The following is a 7,169-nucleotide window of genomic DNA, read 5'->3' as shown; positions in this document are numbered from 1 at the left end:
TGAAACCGGCAAATCAAAGTTATATTTTATCATATTAAATGAAAAAATATCAAAAATGCACTCTCGTTCAAATGTGAGTGTGCCACAACAACAACAAATATGGCTGCCCCCAGAAATTACGAAGTTGTCAATTTTGTAAAAAACATGGTTTTCTTGTGTTTTTGAAGTTAACATCATTTTATAATCATACCATTCCAAACAATTTTAGTTACAAGAATATACATTTCATAAATACTAAGTATGGCATCTATTGAAAAGTTAGAAATGCAGAGAGATCTTGAAAGTTCAGTGACTGTCTTGGAAAAACAGGTTCAAAGAAGAATTTTCAAAATTATTGTTATAGGAGACTCAAATGTTGGTAAGACTTGTCTTACATATCGATTCTGTTGTGGCAAATTTCCAGACAAAACAGAAGCAACTATTGGAGTCGACTTTCGAGAGAAACTTGTTGATGTTGACACTGAACAGCTGAAGGTATACACATAGGCCAAGAAAAAATAGCATAAATTTATCTTAAGTAGTAAAGCATGCAAATTCATTTGAAACTTCAATGCTACACGAAAAATTCTTATAGCAATGATAAATGGTAAGTAATCAGTAATATGAAATTAGGCAAAGCCTATAAACGGGGAAGTCGTTAAAAAAGTCCTTTCATTCTTTCCGTTTTAAAGGTGTCATTCGGTATTACATGCACCACTTCCGTTTTCACTCGGAACACTCGACGATTATTATTGATCCGAAAAGTTGAGATTTGTTCCGTTATCTGAATACCCCGCCTATTATCATTGATTTACATTGTAAATGGCGGCGCCCGACTAGAACTGACACTGAAAATTTCATTGATAGGTATAGAATTCTATATATTTTTAATTGTTTTTTATTTGATTTTCTTTTAAATATACACGTGTAATCTATAGCCGGGCAAGCCAAAGCCCGGACCCGCTTCGCGGGCCCGGTCTTTGACTTCCCCGTATAAATACTAGGAAGCGTAGGAATACAAACTCCTATGACCAATGAAAAGTTGTTATGATGTTATGATCAATGCTTAGTAACCACAGTTAAAAATAGATCTACGGAAAGCAATTCGGTTTATTCTGTCAAATGCCCGAAGTGAACCGAATGATATAAAAACAAGTTTCACTGTCCTAATTAGTTATTTTAAAAACTTAAAATAATTCAATTGAAGGCTAAAGATTTATAAATTATATACCTACTGTAACTGATTAAGTTTTCATGATATTCAATAAAGCTTTATTTAGAAAAACAAGCTTACATATCAATTATTGTTTTAGGTTATTTATTTTAGAAATGCTGTATGGCTAGCCTCAACAGTGCGTATAGACTAGTCATACTAGACATACAGCTAGAACTTTTGGCTAGCAATACGGGCCAGTACAGCTAGCCACTGCCAATTCAAAATGATGCCTAGTCAGACTATTTCAACCAAATCCGGGTCAACTTGGTCCTTAAACTAACTCGTCCCTGGTTATCTCAGCCCTATACCAACTTGGCATGTGTCTACTCGGCCTATAATTATGTATATAATTACTGGTTATTGCTTTTTATATTTTTTCATCATATCTTTCATTTTTGTGTCGCCTCTACGGAGTAGTGGCGACATAAAGGGATCACTTCTCTGTTGTCTGTCTGTCCGTCCGTCCGTCACAAAACTTGTCCGGACTACTGCTCATAAACTACTGGTGCAATTTCATCCAAACTTTACAGGAATGATCAGTACCAAGTCTAGTTGTGCATATTGTCAGCATTTTCCGGTTCAGTGATTTTTGTCAGAGTTATGGCCCTTAAATAATTTTTAATTTTAAAGTTTGTCCGGACTACTTCTCTTATACCACTAATGCAATTTCAATGAAACTTTACAGGATTGATCTGTAGCTCAAGTCCTTGCGCATATTGCACGGGTTTTCCGGTTGAATGATTTTTGGCCGAGTTATGGCCCTTTGACAAAAAGGTGTTTTTTTTCTGTCGTTGCCAGATACATTGTGTCGCCTCTTCGGAGTAGTGGCGACATATAGGGATAACTTCTCCTTCGTCTGTCTGTCCGTCCGTCTGTCTGTCTGTCTGTCCGTCCGTCCGTCCGTCACAAAACTTGTCCGGACTACTGCTCATCAACTACTGGTGCAATTTCATCCAAACTTTACAGGAATGATCAGTACCAAGTCTAGTTGTGCATATTGTCAGCATTTTCCGGTTCAGTGATTTTTGTCAGAGTTATGGCCCTTAAATAATTTTTTAATTTTTAAAGTTTGTCCGGACTACTTCTCTTATACCACTAATGCAATTTCAATGAAACTTTACAGGATTGATCTGTAGCTCAAGTCCTTGCGCATATTGCACGGGTTTTCCGGTTGAATGATTTTTTGGCCGAGTTATGGCCCTTTGACAAAAAGGTGTTTTTTTTCTGTCGTTGCCAGATACACAAAAGCTTGTCCGGACTACTGCTCATAAACTACTGGTGCAATTTCATCCAAACTTTACAGGAATGATCAGTACCAAGTCTAGTTGTGCATATTGTCAGCATTTTCCGATTCAATGTTTTTTGTCAGAGTTATGGCCCTTTAATAATTTTTATTTTTAAAAGATTGTCCGGACTACTTCTCTTATACCACTTATGTAATTTCAATGAAACTTTATAGGATTGATCTGTAGCTCAAGTCCTTGGCGCATATTGCAGGGGTTTTCCGGTTGAATGATTTTTGGCTGAGTAATGGGCCTTTGAAAAAAGGTCTTTTTTTCTGTGTGTTGCCAGATACGCAAAAGCTTGTCCGGACTACTCCTCATAAACTACTGGTGCAATTTTATCCAAACTTTACAGGAATGATCAGTACCAAGTCTAGTTGTGCACTGTCCGTCTGTCTGTCTGTCTGTCACAAAATTTGTCCCAACATGAAATTGGCCATCATGAGGCGACACATGTGATTACTGATTGCTCTTGTTTAATCTAATATGACTAACACTATTTTATGTTCTCTTCTGTTCTATATTAAGTTTGAAAATCAAATAGTTTATACCATATCAAAAGGCTAGTGACTGTCATCCAATTAGACAGCCAATTATCACCTTTTATCTTTGTTAAACATGAGTGTTTATTGTAGTTGATAGGTGATAGTCAACTTCCTAATGGGATTAAAAAGTAAATATACATAATTCATTATGACATAAAGATTCAAGATTCTTTATTAAGTAACGTAAACAAGTTATATTTCTTGTTATATGATACAATTTACATAACACATTTCCTGTAAGTACTGTAGAATTTAACTTTGCAAGATAAACAATTTATTAGTATGATCTAGATCTAATTTTGCGTTACATGTATGTCTGGATGATACAGGCTACTGAGGCTACTAGTATAATAAAATGTAGTTCCAATCTAACATTTGAGATACTTATAAAAACAAACAACAAAAATTGCTTTACTTCAGATTTCTACATTTTTATGTGTGTGTGTGATTTTTTTCTTTTTATAGGAAATAAAGTGCAAAATGCCAATTTTACTTTTAGTGCTATAATGTACAAAAGCATTAATTACAAAATATTTCACATATTGTGTCTAAGATTTTTTTACTTAGTAAAGGTCAATTTTAGTGCATTTTGCTAAATTGCTACAGTTGGCAATAAATTTGTTATTTATGTACAAATTTGATTCATTTTTGGACAAAAGAACACTTACAACAAAAAAAATGATGATTTATCTTAATGTGACAATGACCTGTGAATGACCTTGACCAGCAAGGTCAAATTATATTTTTGTATTAGAAAAGTATGTTGTCTATGAGCATTCTTTACTACAATATTCTTCCTCTGATGTGTTTGACTTTAGAATAAAGGAAGTTAAACATGGCAGTGAATCTTGTTGCATTTTACAAAATAAAACAAAAGAAAAAAATATCCTACTTTTTCTTGACTCGAATCTCTCAGAGATTTTAACTTCATCCTTAAATAATAATATTAGTGATACTTAGATTAAGATTTCTTAATTTTGCTTACTTCCCAATGAATAATGTAGATGGATAATGGATAGGGTTTTTTGTGTTATTTTTTAGCTCACCAGAACCAAAGGTTCAGGGGTGACATTTGTATCAAAGGGGGATTTGGATGCCTCTTAAGCGCCGGAGTCATGAGCAACCAAATCATCTTTCTTCCATTGAAAACTGCTTGGGCAAATTTAAACTTTAAAAATTTGGTTTCTGTTAGTATTCCTTGTGGACCAGTCAAATTAAAAATTTGTTTTTATATCATTAATTTGGCTCCTTTTAGGGGGTCCCAAGTCAAAAATTAGAAAAAAAAACCTTTAAACAGCTTTTTCTACTGAACTAATAGATAGATGATCACCAAACTTTGTCTGTAGCATTTTTAGGTAGTCTTTTTTAAAATTTGTTCATATTTATTTGATTGGTGGCTTTTAGGGTTCAATTAAGTTAAAAAAAACACCTTTAAACATCTACTTCTACTTAACTAATTGATGCATGATCACCAAACTTTGTCTGTAACATTCTTAAGTAGTCTTTTATCTTTTAACTTTGAACATCTTCTACTGAACTAATTGATGGATGATTACCAAACTTAGTCTGTGGCATTCTTAGGTAGTCTTTTATCAAGTTTGCTCATATTAATTTGATTGGCCTTTTTTAGGCACCATAGCTAAAAAATAGAAAAAACGTTCAACATTTACTGTGATGGATGGATGATCATTAAACTTTGTCTATAGCATTCTTAGAGGATTTTTTTTATTAAATTTGCTCAAATTAAATTGATTGGCCCCTTTAATGTGCCGATAGAGCTGAAAAAAGAAAAACTCTAGTAGCATGAGTTGACATGCTTTACTTTCCAGATGAACAGTAACAATGGACTTGGGCCATTTATGAAAGGTTCCATTTTTTTATTATGAAGAGAAAAAAAACAAATCGGTGTTGGAAAACTAATACCTAGAGGGGCAAGTTGAAGTTTAGTTGGACTTGCCTTTAGGCAAGTTCATATGAAAAATTATTTCTAACACTGAAAAACAGTTGGTTCTGGTCGGTGATTCAGGGCCAATCCCCATGGCTCTTCCTGTTTTAAAGGTTTTGAGGGCACCCATTTTAACTTTATTCAAGTGTGAACACCATCAAATTATGAAGACATATTATAGGCTGAAATTTCTTTGTTGTTAATGTAACAAGTCAGGGATTCTTTTGTTTTGTTTTTTCTAGTTGCAAACTAAGGGACAACAGATGGGTCAAGAGCGCTTTCCCGGAAAAAGTATGGTACAGCATTATACAGAAATGTTCAAGGGAAACGGCAGTTTGTTTGTATATGATCTAAACAAAGACATGTTTTCATTTTAGAAATTTTCCCCAGGTTTTGGATTGCGGGAAATGTGAACAGGCAAGTTTAAACAACTGATTCCTCGAATTTACTTGTTGGGAAACAAATGTGAACATGACGCAAAAGTAGCTGTTAATTACAAATTTTAGGGCTCAAAAATTTGCAGATTTTCTCACAATATGCCATTATTTGAGACGTCTGCAAAAGATGATGAAAAAGCTAATCATGTAGATGCTATATTTATGACTTTAGCTCATAAATTGAAGAATTCCAAACCAATGATGCCACTACATCTGGCTGATTATGGGTCAGGAAACCGGAATCATGAAGTAGTTCATATACATGACACTCCAGAGAGGCGAGGCTTGAGGAGGGCGGGGTCTGATGAAGGGAACAAAGAAGAATGTGCTTGTTGATATTTCCTTATATGTAGAGTTTTATTTCTTATATTACAACTTGTATGAATAAGGGTAATGTCACACAAGGACCATTATTATGGTTTTGGGTATCATCATAGCCATTATAGTAAGGTCTTTCATTCTTTCATTAACTTTCTTACTCCAACTATCTATGAAGACTATTTATTATAGCTTAGTAATTTGAATAGTTTGAAACAAATTTCTATAATCTTTTTTAACCACTTCAAAGAGGCATTTTATTTTTTTACATGCTAAACATTGCTTTACACTTTTATTTGAGTACATAAATTTTCAAATATTTAAACTATGGAACTTTAATACAAAAAATATATTTGCTTAAACTGTTTATTCAAAATGGCAGTGGCACTAATGGAATATTCAGTAGGTGCTATTTGACACATTACAGAAAACTTTTATTATCAGTGCCTATGCATAACTTATATCACTGTAACTGTACACATAGTCAAATTTTTACTTGTAAGAACATTTTGTAAATTTTTGATAAAAATATACATGAATCTGGAAGTTTGTCGCTTTTACATAGCATATTTATTATCAGCATGTTTACAGAAACACTGAAATATATTTAAATTATCTAAGGATTTATTCTTTCAAAAAGTTCGAATTTCTTGGGACTGTACATTTTACACATTTATAATATAGTTTTCATTTTGGTGTATGTTGATTGTAAGATTTTTTGTATATTTTTGGAAATATTGTTTTCACTTTTTGAAAACAATAACATAACTTCTTGAAAAGAAAAGATATGTGGTCTAAACCAGTTTAAAGTTTTGAAAACAGGCTTCACAGGCCAATAGATTTAAGTTATGAGATTTGAATCCCTTGCCTCATTACCATGTGTTTGAATCCTTCGAGCGATTTTAAGGAAGCTATCCAGATAGCTTAGTGAAGGTTGATGGTTTCTCAGGTGCTGCTTATGCCTGAAAGAATGCACTGTGCTAAACCTGAGGTGATCCCCAGCCATTTTCACTTCAATGGGGGGGGGGGGGTTAAAAATATATATATCAAGACAATTTTTGGTATCTGTTAGAGGAAAACAAATGTGATTCTTTTCTTGGTGTCTACTACTTAAATGTGCTTTTAAAATTTGTGGGGGAATTTCCAATGTGTTATTTTTTGGCTACTGGGTTTTGTGCAATGTGAATTTTTTTAAATAGTTTAGACTAAAATATAACTCTTTTATTTTTTTTTTTTTTAAATGTTTTTATTAAAAATTGGTGTTTTCAACATGTAAAAGTAAAAAATAAACATTCCCTTTAAAAAATTTGCAAAAAAGGGAAGTGCGGGCCCAGGGATTTTATTGGTTTTATTTATACCCGTTTTTTGGGTCTTTACCCCCAATTGAAAAAGTATATTATTTTGCAAAAAAGGGCTTTCTTCATTTGAAATTTTTAAAGGATTGAT

The 7,169-nt window shown here is 33.2% G+C and overlaps 1 pseudogene; it reads left to right on the top strand.

Annotated features, from left to right (window-relative positions):
* The first annotated feature begins 101 nt into the window (after positions 1–101).
* Positions 102–6,835, top strand: LOC132736912 (ras-related protein Rab-33B-like; annotated as a pseudogene).
* The last annotated feature ends 334 nt before the right edge of the window (positions 6,836–7,169 follow it).

The sequence above is a fragment of the Ruditapes philippinarum genome, unplaced genomic scaffold (assembly GCF_026571515.1).
Source record: "Ruditapes philippinarum isolate M1 unplaced genomic scaffold, ASM2657151v2 ctg10287_1_1_1_1, whole genome shotgun sequence".
Lineage (NCBI taxonomy): Eukaryota > Metazoa > Mollusca > Bivalvia > Venerida > Veneridae > Ruditapes > Ruditapes philippinarum.
The sequence above is the reverse complement of the archived record's forward strand: the minus strand, read 5'-3'. Positions and strand labels throughout refer to the sequence as shown.